The sequence below is a fragment of the Phalangium opilio genome, unplaced genomic scaffold (genome assembly GCF_054372755.1).
Source record: "Phalangium opilio isolate 3A_F unplaced genomic scaffold, DU_Popi_V2 ptg000089l_1, whole genome shotgun sequence".
NCBI classification, from domain to species: domain Eukaryota; kingdom Metazoa; phylum Arthropoda; class Arachnida; order Opiliones; family Phalangiidae; genus Phalangium; species Phalangium opilio.
This window is the reverse complement of record NW_028324194.1, coordinates 5,446,614-5,466,305: the sequence shown is the minus strand read 5'-3', so window position 1 is coordinate 5,466,305 and position 19,692 is coordinate 5,446,614. Positions and strand designations below refer to the sequence as shown.

General features: G+C 38.3%; 1 protein-coding gene and 1 long non-coding RNA gene across 2 annotated transcripts in view; both read left to right on the top strand.

Annotated features, from left to right (window-relative positions):
* Positions 1-19,692, top strand: part of 5-HT2A (5-hydroxytryptamine receptor 2A) — a 111,789-nt gene that overhangs the window by 12,526 nt on the left and 79,571 nt on the right. The window lies entirely within an intron of this gene.
* LOC149647161 (uncharacterized) lies at positions 14,503-15,063 on the top strand. Its single transcript, XR_016371815.1, has 3 exons — positions 14,503-14,615; positions 14,693-14,810; positions 14,989-15,063. It is a non-coding gene; the product is annotated as an uncharacterized LOC149647161 (long non-coding RNA).

Sequence of the window (19,692 nt, the reverse complement as noted above, 5' to 3'; positions counted from 1 at the left end):
AACCCAACCAACGGACCAGTATTTAGTTTAAAACCGCAAGAGAATAATTTTGGGACAGCGTCATATTACATTCCCACGAGACAGGCGTGTCGCCTTCTACCCACGAATTAGTGACTCATTAAATTTGCAAACTTACGAGATAGGAAAATTTTAAGATATATCTTGCAAGGATAGAGAACAACGCAATAATTCAAAATTGTTCCTACGGGGAAACGTGTTCCAGTGGGCGAGAACAACGGTGTTTCTGTCAATAAATATCTGAATTGGTAAACAATATTTTAAAATCAATATCTCTCCAGAAATTTATTTGTGAATTGAATTGCTTTCATCAAAAGATTGAAACAGACGTATATAACACTTCTCTTCAGGAGAAATGTACCACAAAGCGGGGTAAGTGTAACGCCATTCTTCCCATCATCATTTACCTTTGGACTTTACAAGGTTACTAAACCGAATCACACACACCCGATAAAGAGTTCCCTCATCATTACACTATTAGCGCTTAACTATTTGCCAAGGCGCATGCGCTTGCGGCTTTTTGTCCCACGTAAAGATGAGGTTAGGTTTGTGGGTTGATTGCTGGGGATTTAGTGCCAAACTGTTATTGAATTCACCTTGCGGTGCGATTCCCTTCTGAAGTTTGATGAGCAGAAGAGCAAAGAAAAAGGGCATGAGCCTGGGAAGAAAGACGTTACATAACTAAAGTATTAAGAGGATACCGAGTGTCACCCTTCTTTTATTATCCCCTTCTGATTCTATGTCTAGGGCTATTTGAGTAGATCCAAAAATTGTACGTCGTCCTAGAACTGTTTTGAAATCATTTTAATTAGGCAATGAGAGAATTCAGATATATCATGCAGAGTCAAATTCGTTAGGTTAAGATCGAGGCTACGCTACTTGAAGTCTGAATAAATATACTAATGTTAAGCGGTAAAGCTATATGGAATATGAAAATATTTACAAACGTGATGAAGTACAAATAGTGATATAAAATGGCAACGCTGGTCGGAATTTACCTAGAAGTATACCGTTAAAAGATAAAGCTAGATGTAATATCAAAAACAGATTTATGTAATAAGAACGTCGGATACCTAATTGAGAAACTTCGTCTGCTTATATTTTGGCTCCACCCACAAACTTAGTATTTAGCGACTTATAGTGGTCAAGAGTTTCTTTCTTATCTCCATTTTGCTGGTTAAATAATTCGTTAGGAAATTTTGCCTGAGGTAAAAAGCAAACAACAATTCCGATTTAGTGGAGTTGAGTTTTAAAGTTAAGAATATATTTAATTGTGGTTTAGTTTCTTTAAGTATGTAGTTTTCTTGCTTTGTATTAAAATATTATTAACGTGCCTTATACAGTATCCATCTTTATAGCCCAAAAATATGTGAGAGTAAGGGCTATAGATGGCGAGCGCGAGTTTTGAAATTATAAGCCACTCCCATCAAAACATTTAAAGTAGTCGAGGACGGGTTGGGAATTTGAGCTAGGTTCAACGTTCTTCTTACATTTATCCGTTTTTGGTAATATGTGTAAGACAGTGACGACAAGAGGCAACCATGGATAGATGTAATTTTAGAAGTAGGAATGAAAGAAGAGGCTGGTCATAGCGACAGAGGTAAAAAGGAACTACGTATTTTTCGCCGTCCCCGTCAGCAACGTCATCAAAACGTAGTTTAAGTGAGCCAATAAGATAATTTCAACATTTCGTTAGGTGTTGGAGGGAGGGGCTCTATACTGGGCTATGAGTCGGACTGAAGTAAATTCTTCATTCCTGCTTCTAAAATTGCATCTATCCTTGAGGCAACATTATCCGTATCTCGTTCTCCATTTTTATTTTGCACACGACATCATAGATGGCGTTTGCAAAATATTTCTCTATACGGAAAATTTGACGAGGGAGAAGCCACTCTGTAATAAAGTCTTTCTGAGAGTGTAAGATGGGAAGCGTATTACGCCGTTTAACGCGGAAATACACTCGGGATTACTTTTTACAGTTTTTATTTCAATATTAGAACGGATTAAAGGCATATCTCCCGAATTTACGGCATTAAAACCACCAAAAAGGTAATACCCGGGGAATACGCCATTGGCTGATCCCTCGGACGGCGTGCGTTTCTCGTTGACGAGGGGAAAGCCGCTCCGTAATAAAGTCTTTCTGAGGGTGTACGATGGGAAGCGTATTACGCTGGTTGCCTGATCCCTCGAATGCCGAGCGCGGCGTGCTCCCGAGCGCGACGTGTCGGTTAGTAACCTCGTATTTTAAGCTTAAGATGATACTGAGAATAAATAAGGGAAGATTGGCGCGGCTCTAGAGACCGCGCGTTATCCGGGGTATCGTAAATTATGTACGTAGAAAACCTCATATTTTTAGCTTAAGATGATACTGAGAATAAACGAAGGATAGATCTCTGGTCTAAACGCGCCAGATTTTACGGTAGACGGTAGAGTAGACCGGGAGTCCTATATTGCGTACGCGGGAATCTTGCGGACTGCCGACGGCAATGTTTAAGCCTTTGCTTAACTGAATTTTATTTTATCAAGCTAAATATAATTTTTGTGATCTACTGTCTTGTGACACTTGAAGTTCCGATTTAATGTTATAAACAGATTCCCGATTAGTAAAATCAATTGTCGGTAAGTGTATACAAATGGCCAATTGATTTAAGTTCCTATATAGAAACTAGTTCAAATAAAACGAAAATTATCAAATCTTAACTGAATTTCCTACTTAGATTTAAATATCAATTTTTCAAGCTAAGTATAATTTTTGTAAACACTGCGACTAATTGTATTATTTACTAAACATTATGATTAATGTTTAGAGCTCGGCATTATCTATCCATTATCCACAAATTGGTGGATAACCGATTATTTATAAACAAAGTTATGGATTATAATACGATTTAGCATGAGTTATGTGGATAATTTTCGAGTATGGATGAAGATAAAATAACTTGGATAATGGATAGATAATGCCGGGCTCTAAACATTGTGATTAATGTAACATTAGTAAATAAATCATTAAAAATGATTTATTTACTAAACATTGCTATTAAGGCTTTAGAGCCGAACATAAAATCTTAACTGAATCTCCTACTTAGATTTAAATATCAATTTTTCAAGCTAAGTATAAGCCCTGAAAATTTAATGACAAGTGTGTTACAATCGATTATATCCAAAAATGGTTAAAAATGTTCATAATTAATTAGTTTTATAAATTATGCAATGAAAGAGGAAGTGACGTACATTTGGGTAAATGTTTCGCGGGAGATTCAAATGTCGATTTGGGTTAAAGAAATAAGAGAATAATTTGAGATGGTGAAATGTTTGGCAGGAGATTCAAATGTCGATTTGGATTTGGGTTATAGCGTGGGTCCTCGCGGAGCGCTCCCATGGAGGAATAAAACTAGGAGATCCTATTCTTCAAAAACAGTCTTTAACGAAGCTGGAAACTACTACTACCATTTTTATTGCTCCTTGGGAGCGCTCCGCGAGGACCCAAAGGAAAACGCTATTAAAGAATAGGGTTTTAAGCTCTCTCTCCTTATGGAACCAACCCTAATGTTTACATTTGGATTTGGGTATTTAATCATTAAAATTTTTAGAGAATAGTGCCCCTGGATACATTTCAAGTTTTCTGCTTATTTCCGCTCTCGCGAATTTCCAGGAGGCTCAAAGTATTTCAGTTATTTCCGCCCCAATTCAACCTTTTCTAGCCGTGATTTATTTCGTCGGTTTTATTTTAAGCAGGGACGGAAATAAGATAACTTTGAGACACTTATAGGGGTCACTGTCTCACTGGACCAATGTCCTATAAATTGATTGGGTGTGCAAAATGTTCTGGTTGCTGGACCAGCTTGTTCTTTTCCGCTTGATTATTTTTCCTGGATTAATGGAAGCCGTGCCCCAAAGAGCGTGTTTCATTTGAGAAATACTCGAATTCGTATATTCGACAAAACTCACTTGGGGTCAATGATGGTCAAGCCAGAAGGGCTGATCTTATGTTCTTCTCCTTACTTACGACTGCAACGAGGGCAAAGGTATAGAGTTTTCTAATTAGTTTATGATATCTCAAAAGCAATATTTTATAGTATGCCATTGGATTCGGGTAACGCCCTGGGATCAATGAGATCCCACGTGACCAACTTTGGAAAAGAGAAGACCAAATGAATTGGAACCATAATGGGATCGAAGCCTAAATATATATACGTTAATATTAGTTCGACATAAGTTCATAAAATATGTTCCTTAAGTTAATCACTGGTTATTAGACCTTGTCATGAAGTGAAACGCCATAGATTATAGTAAAGCGACGCCTGGTGAGGCGCTGTCAAAGGCTTAGTAATGCAGACTAAATAGGAAGATGGCAGGCAGTCTTACAAAATTAACCGATTGTAGTCAATTCTCGCTTGTCGTTCTCGAAGTAGCTCTCAGCAAGTCTCTAGCATTACGAAGTCATACTTATGGGACATATCTTATTAACTTATGGTTTAACTATATTTGCGACACGCTTTTATGTCAGCAACACCAGACTCCCTGAAGAATAATTAACTCTTAAATGCAATGCCAAATATTATTTCACAGAAATTAATTTACACCAACTTCCAGGCAATAAAAGGGTAAATGAAGTGGACGTACAAATGTAATGAAACCTAGATAATCTTAATTCAACTATAATTTCGATAAGCCTCATTTTAAATCGTGAAATTTTCCACAAACCATTGAACGTGTCTGTTACTTAGCACATATATATGCAATATTTTTAGTTCTCCAAGTAACGATGACGTCACAGAGAGGTATTACACTGCACGTGTCTGTGCGGTTGTGCGTTCGCAGTTGGCAAATCGGTGCAAACTTGTTCGCAGATAGAAATTATTGGCTTCTACTCCCATCGTTAGGATTAAGAAGTTCGCGGCGAAGGGCTAGGGTTACGTGAAACGTCTAGCCTCCCAAAGGTGGGGCTTCCACCAAAGGTTCACGCAAGTGCGCATTTTCTTCTGATTTACTGTGAATCAATCGCCTTATATACCCTAAATTTACAAAAATTGATAAAGAGGAATACGCTTGAATTCAAACGTCAACAATAGCTATTTTAAAAATGATTTTAGGAATAAACTTTCTTAAAACGATTTAAATTGAATTAATGTAAATTAATGACGATTAAAATATTTAATATCAATTAGGCCTATATTTATATAATTATTCAAGAAAAACCTCTTAACTGCCTCTCTACTCGGAGAAGTTTATTTTGGTTTCCCAACTTGTTTTAAATCATTTCAAATTTTTGTTACTAATTAAGACAAATATTTCCTTCATAATAAAGGTAGATTCTGCTATAAAGGTTCTCGAATCCTTCAGTTGGTTCACTAAAGATTCTTGTATGTTTTACGAGTTAAAAAGTTTTGTATCTATTTGAGAGGGTTAATTTAAGTGGGCAGCGGGTCATTTTCTAATATTTAAGCCCTGTAATATAATCTTTGTTTACCAGAGTTTCAGATAACAGGGTCAAATTAACTTAAGCTGGCGATAAAGTGAGTATGTCTTAAAATGTCCATCGTCTCTAAGCCCCTTGGTGCGACCGAGATAGACGCGCCAAGGTAAAATCAATGAACGTGTAACGGAAGCCGAAATACTATATGTATAGGTCTATAGCAAGATGAACTAAGTTTTGCTGCTTGGTTAGATTAAATACCAACTCGTCAATCAGGAGATAACGGATCTCAAATAAAGAGGTGTTGCGTTAAGGCGTAAGCGCTCTTCAGTCTAGACTCTGGAGCGCGCCCATGACTACAAACTTTTGACTTTTGACTTTTGAGTTGCCGCAGTGTAAAGTAATTAAACATAATAATTATAAAAAACTCAATCGTAGCAATTATATATGGGAAGTTATTTGAAATACCAAAATATTGTTATTAATATAAGAAGTATATAATACTTCTCTTCGAGAGAAGTGTACCACAACGTGAGGTAAGTGTAACGTCACTGTTCCCAACATCGGAACATTTGGAGCAAGGTTACTAAACCGAATCACACAAGCGATAAATAGTTCCCTCATCATTACTCAATAAGCGTTTAAATATTTGGCAAGACGCGCTTGAGGATTTTTGTCCCACGTCAAGACGAGGTTTGTGGGATGATTGCTGGAGATTTAGTGCTAAACAACTGTAGAATTCACCTTACGGTGCGATGCCCATTTTAGTTTGATAGCGGGAAAGGAAACTAAAAGGGAGAGCCTCTGAAGAATGACGTTTCATAAATAAAGCATTAAGAGGATACAGAGTGTCATCCTTCTTCTATTATCCCCTTCTGGTAATATTAAAAATATAAAAATTCCACATTAGTAATTGCAGAAGTAAGATAAGGGACTAGAAGTATCGAGATAACCAAATTCTTCACTTGGCAAAAGTGATTATTCTTGATAACGCACCATCGGTTGGCCCTCTGGTAGCGGTTTCAGAATTTTCCCTCCAGAAGGTGAGACGCTGGCGGCGGTAGACGGCCGAACTAGATTCAAGCACCCGCGTCCGTGTTCCGCGGCTTTAGGTTGAGGGGAAGGGGGTAGGAACTGTTTTTTGGAAACCGACCAATTTTTTCTCTCTAGTGCAGGCGCGATAGAAGCGGTGGCATAAAATTCTCAAATTTGTTCACTAGTGCCAGGTTCTATTACCAATGCTAGAGCAATTTACTTCTAGTTCCTTATCTTACTTCTGGTAATTGCAATTTGTGATCGATTTATTGAAATATATACACAGAATATTATTATATACCTTTGTAAATGATTTGTTGATTTGTAATAAGCAAAAGTATATAACAAAGCAAAAAGTCTTCATCAGTCACTTAAAAGCTTATACCCGTGTCTCCAAACTATATTACGAAAGCGGTAATATAGTTTGCTGACACGTAATGATCTCCTTTCGTAGAAACAGTATGTTGAATACATTATTTCACATTTTGTAATACCACTGGTGTTTGTCACAATAATATCACATAACTTTTTATTGCAATAAACATTTTTTTATGAGTACGTTTTCGCGAAATACGAGTGACATTTTGATGGGTGCCTCCATAATCTCTCGACGAGACTTTGTTAGTTGCACCAGAAGTATATAATACTTCTCTTCGAGAGAAGTGTACCACAAAGAGGGGTAAGTGTAACGTCATTCTTCTCAACATGGTAATATTTGGAGCAAGGTTACTAAACCGAATCACATACGCGATAAATAGTTCCCTCATCATTACTCTATTAGCGCTTAACTATTTGGCAAGACGCGCTTATGGATTTTTGTCCCACCCCAAGACTAGGTTTGCGGGTTGATTGCTGGGGATTTAGTACCAAACAATTATAGAATTCACCTTACGGTGCGATGCCCATTTGCAGTTTGATGAGCGGGAAAGCAAACTAAAAGGGTGAGCCTGGGAAGAATGACGTTACATAACTTAAGACTGAAGATACCGAGTGGCATCCTTCTTCTATTATCCCCTTCTGGTTGCACATATTCTCTATCTGTACATTGCGCTCGGAAGCCTTTACAGAATGATGCCCCGAATGGGTAATCTAACTACACTCTTCAAATAAACTGAACATTTACAAGTAGTATACTAACTACTTGTTACAATAGACCCTTTTGGTCTTAGTCCTATCAATTTAAAACAATCACAGTGCAACATTCTTTAGAAAAATTAGAATTTTCTATTTTTCAAGGTTCAACTCCTGAACTAATTACGTGGTTATGAGCCTAAGAGGTATAAAGTTAACTTATGTCAGGATGAAAATCAATTTGAATTCACATTATGAAAAATCCTAAAACTTAATAAAAATCAATCGTTTCAGCATAAGTTTAAAACATATGCTCCATAAGTTTGTCACTCGTTAGAGCTTGTCTGAAGTGACGTAGGTCATACATACGACTAGTGAGGCGCTGTCAAAGACATAGTGCAGAATAAATAGGAAGATGGAAGTCCTACAAAATTAACAGAGTGTAGTCAGCAATTCTCGCTTGTCGTTCTTAATCTAGCTCAAGCTGTAAGTCTCTAGCATTACAAAGTATAATATGTGTCATTCTTATGGAGCATATCTTATAAACTTTTGGTTTGAGCTATGCAGATGTCGGTCATTCGAGATAGCGAAAAAGCAATCACACAGTGAAAGTTGGTTGTTTACAAACAGTTATTTACCCACGTCATTACTCGAAAGACGCCTAATATCTTGTCAAATAAGGCAAAAACGAGAAAGCTATCAAGGAGGAGTGTCTTTTATACTAGAGTGTTTGTCGTTTGTGCCTCGGTATCCTTAGGGTTAGCCACGCGAGCAAAATGAGCCATTAAGAAATCCCGGATGTAGCATATAATATACAGTCTTATTTGACTTGTATTGATTGTGAGTCGTGGCTGGAAATAGTTTTATTTCTATTGTCTCCCCACCGGCCGGACTCGAAAGAAAAACAGGTAGCTTCGCTCGATAAAAGGTAAAAGAGATATTTTATATTGAGAATTAAATAGGCATATCCGTAATCGATAAAATGTGCCGAAGAATAAAAAGCAAGATGTAGTCCTAGCTGTTGAAGGCGGGAATTCTGTTTTTAAAAGGACAACCTCATTATATACTCCATAAGTTCATAAGATATGTTCCATAAGTTTGTCACTGGTTACAAACTGGAGTTTGTCATGAAGTGAGTGAGTTAGGTCCTAGATTCGAGGTAAAGCGACGCCTGGTGAGGCGCTGCTGTCAAAGGCTTAGTAGTACAGACTAAATAGGATGATGGAAGTCCTGAAAAATTAACCGAGTGTAGTCAATTCTCACTTGTCGTTCTCGAACTACCTCGAGATGTAAGCGACGCCTGGTGAGGCGCTGTGAAAGGCTAAGTACAGACCAAGACGTGATATCTAGTTTATCAGGGAGAAGGTATTAGTTGTCTAAGTACTCGCGCACCATAGTCCAAGTCCCCCTTTCAAAATACAAGGGGGGACGTAAAAGGAGGCCGGGTTATTTCGCCTCTCCTCACTCGGAAAATACGTAATTTCCGTCATTCGCGTCGCGCTGACGTGCGTTTTCAAGAACCAATGAGATGCTGGTTGTAATTTAGAGGCAAGGATTTACTCTGACCTTAGTTTGGACTAGAGATAAAGCTGAAAATATGGCGAATTTATACCTCCTCCCAAATAAACTAGATATCACTTCTTGTAGAGACTAAATAGTGGAAGATGGACTGCAAAATTTACCGAGTGTAGGACTTCAATTCTCGCTTCCGTCGTTCTAGAACTAGCTCGAGCTTAATTCTCTAGCATTACGAAGTATAGGTAGTATCATACTTATGGAACATATCTTATTAACTTATGATACTCTCTATCTGAGTTTATCTAACCTACTCGGAGTTTCCTGTTAACAATTGGTTGAGATTGAACGTGACACATCGAACAAAATCGTTTTAACCTCGTACCTCTTCTGCAGAATAAATTTATCAAAGAGTCGGAGTCTGTCAGACGTTTAATGGCTACAATATTTTCACCATTTTTATAGACTGAGGATTGTTGTTAAATTGCGCGAATTGTCAATTTCGTGAAAGGCTTTGTTACTCATTATAACTAATGTAACATAAACAGTCGTAAATACTAAGGAACATTGTTGTACAATTTGGCAGGTTTTGGAAGCAACCATAAAAGCCATTGAAGAACCTGATATTCAATGGTAAACTATACAGTTTATACACTTACGGCGAGAAAGCATATATATTATTAGAGAAATTCTAGATCTCTGGAATCGGATTGTATTCCACATATAATATAAATGATACCATTAATTTATAAGATATGCTCCATAAGTATGACCATAAGTTTATCATGCCTCTAAGTACACAAATATGGGCTACAACTAGGCATCTTCCGCAGGCTACTGTGACGTCGGAACTCGTATAGCGCTAAGATCCGAAGAGAGAAAATTTTGTAATTCCTGTCACGGTGCAGCCACCAAGCGGTCGAGGCGATTACTAAATGGATCTCATGAATAAAATCATCCAATGGAATAAAGGAGATTTTTACGTTTCGTCACAGGCGTGCGCAGGGTTTTCAGTAAGGTCGGGCCGCCTAGTTAATTTTGCGCCCCTACCCCGTGCCCCCCCATCTCCCTTTATTGTGTGTCAATATGAAACTTAAAAGTACTATCACAAAGATGCTTTATTTAATATGTTACAACTCAAATCTACGTGCGTGTGGAACATTACTCTTAAAGTTATCAATGACTTTATCAAAGTCCACTTTTACCGCCAGTTCCTGTTCTATGTATGGCAACATCAAATTGTTAAGTCTTTCTTGTTTCATGGTGACTCTAAGCTTTGATTTTACATGCGTTAGTTTTGAAAACGCCCTTTCACAGGAACAGCTGGTAACAGGTATTACGGAAAATAAAGAAGTTGCTTTGTGGAACTCGCTATAAATGCAATCTAAGTTGTTTTCACGGAGCCAGTCTAGCCATGTGTAACAGCCCATTTTTCCAACCTCTTTTAGAAATTCAGTACCAAGCCTAGCCCTTAACAACTTATTTTCGGCTTCAAGCCCATCCGCCGATATAGAAAAATAGTCTGCTAAATATTGAATGTCCAGTGTCGTTGGTTGTAATGAGAACAAAGCAGAAGTGGCATTAATAACCTGGCAGCTTTCTTGGTCAAATCTTTCTGTGATACCCGCAACCATACTGTCCAACATCGGATAGTATAAGTTACATCTCAATTCTTCTTCTTTCGATTGAGCATGATATTGGTTTTTGTATTTATCATCCAGCCGTCTTGAAACTTTTCTTTTCCTAGGCTCTGGTATTTCAATACCATGGGCTTGACATTTTTCAGACACTTTCTTAAAGGAATCACTAAAACCTTTAGGCTCACTTCTCATTGTTTCGAGGGCCAACTTTAGATTTTGTACTTCATTCCAAGCAAACTGAATATTAATCGCTGGATCTTGTAAAGTTCTGCTCACTTTAACTATTAACTGTAGAACAGGATGAACCACTTCTAAGCAGCAAACGAAATTAAAACTCTTTATTTGAGACAGTATTCCTTTCCCTTTAGCTTTTGTTTCGGGGTCTTTAGTGGACGACAGAATCTCTTCCACAGCTTTCACGATTGCTGGGTATTGTTCTCTAGCCACGGCGACAGCTTCAGCGCGATATGCCCATCTTGTTGTAGATAAGGATTTAATGCTTTTCATCTTCATTTCCATTTCATTTCTAATCGCTTCTAAAACACCATGGCGTAGAGGGCTAGATTCAATGAAGTTATGAAGCATTTGCAGCGTCCCAAAAAAATCGAAAAGAACGCTGTTCTCCGTTCGAGATATACATGCAGACACTAAAACTAAATTAAGGCAATGCGCGTAGCAATGTACATAAATAATTTTTGAGTTCTTCTCCTTACACCGCGCCTGAACGCCACTTATTTCTCCAGCCATTGTTGAAGCTCCGTCAAAACAAACAGACATAACATTTTCCCAGATTATTCCCAATTTTTGGACTAGCTCATCAATTACACCGAAGATGGATTCCGCGTTCGTAGACAAAAGCCTTTCCATTGCGACAAAGATTTCTACAGGTCTGTTATCACGATTATTATAATAACGAACCACAAAAGCCATTTGCTCATGGTGTCCACAGTCGCTAGTTTCGTCACACATAATTGAGACTTTTTTCCCTACGAGAGATTCTTTGATATTGTCTAGCATCACTTTGTGAAGAGATGAAATTAAGTCATTTTGGATGCGATTGCTTGTGTACGTACTGTTCTTCGGACCATTTTGCAAATGTGACTTCAGCAGAGGATCATATTTACCTAACAATTCAACTATCTCTACGAAGAGACCGCGATCTGGGCTTTGTTTGGATTCCAAGTGTCCTCTAAAGGGTTTACCACTTTTAGCCAATAAAAGTGTTATATCAATTAGGCGACACATTAATTCACGATTTCGAACCCTTTTTGCCTCCCTAATACTGAGTGCCTTTGCATTCTGATCATTTAGTTGAGATTCCAAAGGATTGCCCTTTTTGTATGTTATATGGGAATTGTTGCTATGAATATGGTGCGCACTGGTTTGGTGTGAAACAAAAGAACATACAGCGTTCTTCCAGTTTTTGAACCCAGTTTTTGTGAAAGTCACATGAATTGAGTCTGAATGGGCTGATGGAAAACAGCGGCAGACGAAACAGAAAGCAGCATCTTTAGATGGGCTGTACTCTAGCCAAGGAAAGCGCCCATACCACGAAGACTGAAAGTTTCGTGTATGAGATCCGATTTGTTTCCTTGGGAATTCAATTAGTCTAGGTTGATATGGCCCATTTTTTAGTATAATTTCACGTTCGAGAAGTAATGTTGGTAATGGATTGGATGGGTCATTTGCAACCGACGAGTTTGCTGAGGTACTCTTACATGTTTCCTGACAATGGTCAGAGTCAGACAGTTCAAACTTCTCATTTGAAACGTCGTCATTTGAGGTTGATGCCAGATTTTTCCTAAAATTTTCAATGTCTAAATCACCACGTGGTTCTTGAGTACTGGATTCAGCGTTCACGGTCACTATAGATGCACTACTAGGCCTATATTCAAGCAATTTTTGCAAATTGTCATCTGTAGATTGACGCAAGTTATCTCCTTCTCCTAGTCCTATTTCGATGGTTTCATTCAAGTTTAAGTTCAGCCCTGGCGCTTCTCTAGTGACAGTATGATCAGTTTCTTCAATGCATTTATTCTCTCTTAAACAATTTTCGTTTCCTGTGTTTGTGAACGTTAATCGTTATACTTCCATAAAACTGTTTTCACTTTTCAAAAACAATATTAGGTACAAATTTCGTTTAAAAAAATCATTAAACTAAGAATTTTATCAACAAAAGTACAACATAATGGACATTTTTCCTTAATAATTATAATGATTAATTAAACATGTTTGACTAGGCCCAACCTTCATTTTTTGACTTCTTTAGCCAAGAATCCAACTTATGCGTTTGATCCAGTAGTTTATTTTCCTCATGAAGCTTTTTCAATCGTTCCTTTCTATACTCGGCTCCAGACTTACGTTTCGACATTTTCAATTTTAATATTATTCAGCTTATCAGTAGAATCACAATTTTATTACTCAAAAGCAGACTAAACCCCTACGGTTGAGAAGAGAGGAAAATGTGTGATACGCGGCGGCTCTTAACGCGCAACTTATTCGCGCACAGTTGACGTTATTGGTTCTCCTCTTTCGGGCTACTACGTCACCAATTTCCCTCTTCTTTGGTATCAACAACACCCGAGACTATACGAGAGAGAACAAAATTTTCCCGTCCCCCGTCTGACCATCGCATTTCTCATAGTGGCTCTGTTATTCACATTTCCGTTCCCTTTCGGCGTTTCGCTGATGTTCCTGCAGTCTGCAGATCTAATACCCAAATTTTGCGCCCTTATTTTTCCGACTTTTGCGCCCCCTTGAAACATTTCATGTCGGGCCAGGGCCCACCCTGCCCGACCCGTGCGCACGCCTGTGCGTTTCGTATAGGCAGGCATTGGGGGGGGGGGGAGACGAATTTTACTTAAGCAACCCCAAATCGCTCTCTCTCTCTCGTGAGATAGAGGCGGTTTCAGTCCTGAAACATTCTAAAAGGCATAAAAGAAAGGCTAGGCTAGGCAGTACAATTTTGTATTGAAGTTGAGGTGATAAATGATAAGGAGAAAGTATGGGGTTTCATAAATTTCAACACTATTGCCATGAAAGTAGCAGCCATATCTCTACTTAGAGGCATGATAAACTTATGGTACTTCCTTCGTAATGTTAGGGACTTACTGAAAGCTAGTTCGAGAGCGACAAGCGAGAATTGAAGACTACACTCGGTTAATTTGGCATTTAATCTTCTCCTATTAAGTCTGCATTACTAAGCCTTTGACAGCGCCTCACCAGGCGTCGCTTTACGAGAATCTTTGACGTTTCACCTACGTCACATCATGACACGCCTCACCAGTCACAGATTATCGTAAATTGACTTCTGGCGAGGCGCTTTCAAAGGCATAGTAATAGGAAAATGGACTGCAAAACCGAGTGTAGGACTTCAATTCTCGCTTGTCGTTCTCTAACTACCTCTCAGCGATTTTTTAGCATTACAAAGTATGGGAAGTGACATACTTATGGAACATATCTTATAAACTTATGATTATATGTATCCGGAATTAACAGACAAATTATACAAGTCATTTCAATAAGCAAATTAGAATATCCAATGTTTTAATTCAACGAGTAGCCTTTTCAGATTTGGCAAAATAGCTAAAATGTTTGTCGTCAATAAATCTGAATATTTTACATACAAAATAAATATTGTTACATTAACCCAGCCTTGAGATGGAGAAAGCACCTTATCATCGACCGCCATAAAAACACAAAAGCATCTTAGGCCTAAAATGTAAGTTTCGAAAAAATATATAGCCTACGCAAAGAAAAGAAAAACGGAGGGCAAAGATATATTCGATGGAGCGTTTTCTACCCATCCTAACAAAGCACGTGGATTGTCCTAAAAAGAAACACTTCGTATCTGAACTCGAATCTCCGATAAATATACTGCTTTCTTCTTAACATCCCAGGCTTCATTGGAGAAATAATATGTAAGTTAACTCAGGGAAGTTTAAAAAAAAAAAATGTTATCGCAGTGTGAGAAATTTATAGAAACGTAAATATGTAGGTCTATACATCAATGAAACCTATCCTGGTAAATGAAGCGCCTTTTGTGAGAACTGGCTACAGATTAAACAAGTTGGGAAACCAAAATTAACCTCTCCGAGTGGAGACTCAATTAAGAGGTTTTTCTTAAATAATTAAATAAGTATAATTTTATTAATTGTTTTAATCGTCATTAATTTACCTTGATTCAAGTTAAATCGTTTTAAGAAACGTGTTTCCTAAAATCATTTTAAACATAGCTATTGTTCACGATTGAACTCAAGTGTCTGCCTCTTTTAACTTTTTTTGGAAATTTAGGGTATTTGGGCGATTGATTCACAGTAAATGATAAGATTAGCCGCAATTGCGTGAACCTTTAGTGGAAGCCCTGCCATTGGGAGGCTAGACGTTTCTCGTAACCCTAGTTGCCAACTACGAACGCAGTGACAGACACACACGTCCAGTGTAATAATACCTCTCTGTGACGTCGTTATCACTCGGAGAGGTAAAAGAATATCAAATAACACCACGTTTCTTATTCTCTATTGCTACGGTGACCCAAGATCAGTGGTTCAAATTCACTCTTATTAAATTTTCTCCTCAGGGTTTTGCAATAAACTGCTTATGGAGCTTATCCATTATAAACAGCTCTCGACTTGAATACACAAGCCAATACCTGGAAAACTACGGTAAATGAACCATTGCTCGCTTAGGACTTACCAGAGATGGGCCTAATAACATTGTTAGTTATCTCAATGGTGTTACCAGGAATGAATGGAGGGGCTGGAATGGCTAAGGGGGCTCTCGTTGTACCCTTGATGGTGAAAACATAAGGCGAGACCTTTTGTTTTTCGAGAAGTGTAGCTCCTCCCCCTACGTCTGTTTAGCTGTCTACCGAAGGCGAAAAATGTCATGACTCGTTAAAAAAGGCATGGCAGAAGTGACCTTTTAGATTTTTTAAAGTTAAATGCGCTGATTTGCCGCCGTTCGCGTTCATATTCGATTCTCTCAGCCTAGGCAGAAGACCTGACCTAGGGTAGAGGGTGGAGAATTATAGCAAACAAGTTTTTTTTGGCAGCCAATGAATGAATGGAAATAATTTAAGTGGTAAAAACGATTTTTACGCCAGGCTATGACGTAACTAGCGTAAATTAAGCCAAGCCAGTTGTTTCCAAGATCATTTCACGCCGATTAGGATTTGACCTTAGCCATTCCAACCCCTCCATACATTCCTGGTGTTACTAATGCAGCTCAATTGAGAATCACAGTAGCTAAGATTGTTAGAGCATTGGGACAGTCATCCAAGGTTGCGGGGGTTAAAATCCACTCTGGGGTGTTAAGTAATTTTCATCTCAGTCTTCTTTAATAAGTTAATCAGTTTGACCTGGGCAGTTAGTCTGTTAGTCTGGACTCATATAGGCATAAATGTTCTCGAAACAGACGAGATTTTCCATTGTCTGCGGTTTAAAATTCGTTATGAAACATATTTCCGTGCGGTTCCAAGTATAGCTCGTTATCCATTTCTACGGTTGGGGCTCTGGCTAAACTTCAACTGTGGCTGTATTTTGCTATTGTCCTTCGTATACTAGACTCACACGTTCAATATTCCTATCGCTTACTGATAAGGTTCTTGTTCTTCATCTTGAGTTTTTTCGTGGCAGAGATAAAGCCATCAGAGGTGGAGAATGTTTCAGAAGAAAGAACTGATGGGGTTTTTAGGGGCCATTGAAGGAGGATACAAGGATTTCTTATTCTTGCACATCGTACCTCTTTGATTCCTTCGAGGGCCGCAAAGGCACCCATAAAGAAAGCAAACGCCAATGGGTCTAAGAGTAGCAAACTACTTTATCTCCAGAAAAATACATCAATAAAATTCCATCATGAGGACGTACAAACCCTCATTCAGATTATGTTACTTCCAGTTTAAGGTTTGCGCGTGCCAACGACATGAAAGTTCAATCCCAAAAAAAACTATTTTCAACTTTATAAGATATGTTCCATGAGTATAACACTACCTATAGTTCGTAATGCTAGAAACTACGGAGAACTAGTTCAAGAACGACAAGCGAGAATTGACTACACTCGCTAGTCTGTACTAAGCCTTTGACAGCGTCTCACCAGGCGTCGCTTTGCAGGAAACTTTGACGTTTCACCTACGTCACTTCATGACAAGCTTTCAGCAAAGAGAATATACCAAGAGGAGCAGAAAGTTTAGCCTTTCACAAGGCTTTTGAAAAGCCCGGCCACGGTTTTGGAGTAACTAGATCCGGTTTTTGTTGATTGGCTAAGCAGCGACGCCTTTTATTGGTTAAACTATGTCGGCTGCTTAAGCTTAATTTTGGTGGTGGCAAAGGGTTGATCTCTGGGTTGACTGTTGACGTACAAAAGGTAATTTCTAAGTAGACAACACGGTCACGTGAACAACCGGAACTAGTTACTCCAGATTCAGAGCCGGTCCCTATTATAAAGTATCTGCTCCTCTTAGTATATTCTCTTTGCTTTCAGTAACCAGTGATAAATGTATGGAACATATCTAATGAACCTTTGGATCAAATTATTATATGTTCTTATGTTTATAAATCGTATTTCTTCTTTCGACTAGGCCTACAATTGTGCAATGCAATTTTGAAGTTACGAGGCAAAATTATTTCCGTGAAAAAATTATACCATAATTTACTCAGTAACGTGAATGAATATGTCTAACATGACATAGCAGTCTGAAAATAGGTGTAATCGATCGGCATTACTTCAAGCTTTATGTGTTGGTCTGTTTTTTCACTGCAATAACTTATTTGATACTAAAATATCTTACTTTTCAAGAAGTTTGAAAAAGTGTTTCAAGATAGAGCTACTGACCATAATCGTTTCTGACCTGTATTATGGTCGTAAGTACAACTCTAAAAGCCCCTAAAGATTTCTTCAGTATTTATTCTGGACTATATGAAAGAATGACGTGTAATGTTTTTTGAAGTATAGGTAATCAAAAGTTCAAAAGATATGTTCCATAAGTTTGTCACTGGTTACTGAGAGCTTTTCAAGTAGTGACAAAGGTGAAACTTCATAGATTCTCATAAAGCGACGCCTGGTGAGGCGATTTCATAGGAAGATGGACTGCAAAATTAACCGAGTGCAGTCAATTCTCACTTGTCGTTCTGGAACTAGCTCGAGCTGTATAAGTCTCTTGCATTATGAAGTATAGGTACTTTCATACACCTATGGTATGATGTATTTCGAAGTCACGGACTTTGTAGATTTCAAACGCATTAGAAAATATTATAGAACAGAAAAATTGTAAATTCCCAAGCATAAACAGGATCTTACAAATATAATATTTTGTATGGCCCAAAAATAGGAATCAACAATACGTTAAACAAATATTTAACTCCTCGAAAAGTCTATGAGTTTTTCCTCTTAGGGCTACGAAGATTCGAAGAATGAGGAGGTATTATTTTGATGTTAGAAGAAATTGCCCCTTCTATAAATCGAAAATTGGGTGCTCGTAACATAAAAGTTGCGTTGCGTCAATACAAGTACGGAGCTTTCTCTTTTCTCTTCGCTACCGACAACCGAACAGTGAGGAAGTATGAGCGAAACAAGTCGTCACTTGTATTGAAGGAACAGTTCAGGTAACATAACATTATACCTTAAAAGAACGGCCCTTTCTAAAACATTAAAAAAAAATAAATGAGCTCTTATTTCAAAACAATTAGCATTTAATTAGTCTTAAAAACTATCAAGGACTACTGCTCCACCCGCCATTGGTTTAGTGGCGTCTGCTAAATTGAACCTACCTTACCTTTACTTCTCTCAGCCGTTGAGAATTCAACCAATCACGTAGGGGTAAGGTAGGTTCGGTATATCAGACGCTACAATATAATAGTATCTGAACTTTTCCATTAAAGAAGAAAACGTGAATTACAAGAGCTATGACCTAAAATCTGATTGATTTATGTTCAAACGATCTAAAATGAATCTCAAGTATAGCGTAATCCCAGAGTATCTAGTCCAGTTAAAGACACAATACTCGAGATTAAACATTGAAGCATATGGGCTTCCGCAAAAGCCAGTTTCCCAAAATGCAACACTATTTTTTTTAAATTAAATTGTTTGTCCCCATTTCTACTACTTGCACCAAGGCGTCGATAAAGTTTTGTAAAGTACAATTTTCAGAAAATTCGGATGAAATAAGATTAACTTGCAGGTAAATTTTCCATTAATATAACCATGAGATATACATAGGTTTGTCACTGGTTATTGCAGTGACGTAGGTCAATCGTAAAAATTACGAAATTCTCGTAAAGCGAGGCCTGGTGAGGCGCTGTCAAAGGCTTGGTACAGACTAAATAGGATGATGGACTGCAAATGTAACTGAGTGTAGTCAATTCTCGTTTGTCGTTCTCGAACTACCTCGAGCCAAGAAGTTATATCAGTATTTCAGAGAGAAGGTATAAGATGCCTACGTATTCGCGCGGGCCCTAGTCCCAGTCCCTCTTTCAAAATACAAGGGGGGACGTAAAAGGAGGCGCCGGGCTATTTCGCCTCTCCTCAGTCGGAAAATATGACTGTAATTTTCGTCATTCGCGTCGTCGCGCTGACGTGAGTTTTCAAGAACCAATGAGATGCATGGTTGTAATTTAGAGACGGGGATTGACTCCGGACCTACGTTTGGACTGGAGATAAAGCTGGAAATCTGGCGAATTTATACCTTCTCTCTGAGATACTAGATATAACTTCTTGCTCGAGCTGTAAGTCTCTAGCATTACCAGGAGCAGATAACAAAGGAGTCTCGGACGCTAGCTTCCATAATGTAGAGGGCAATGGGATCCGCGAACGTCACGGTTATTAACCAAAATCATTACGCCAGTGCCACCTCTCGTAGGAAATTTGAGCTTTATTTTCCAACCAATAGCGTGGCTGCAAAGTCTCGAAAGGAGATCTGGGAAATCGCGTCTGGAGCCTCTCTTTAAAAATACGTATCGTCTGCTTATAATTAGCCTAGGCTTAACGAGTATTAGAGTTAAA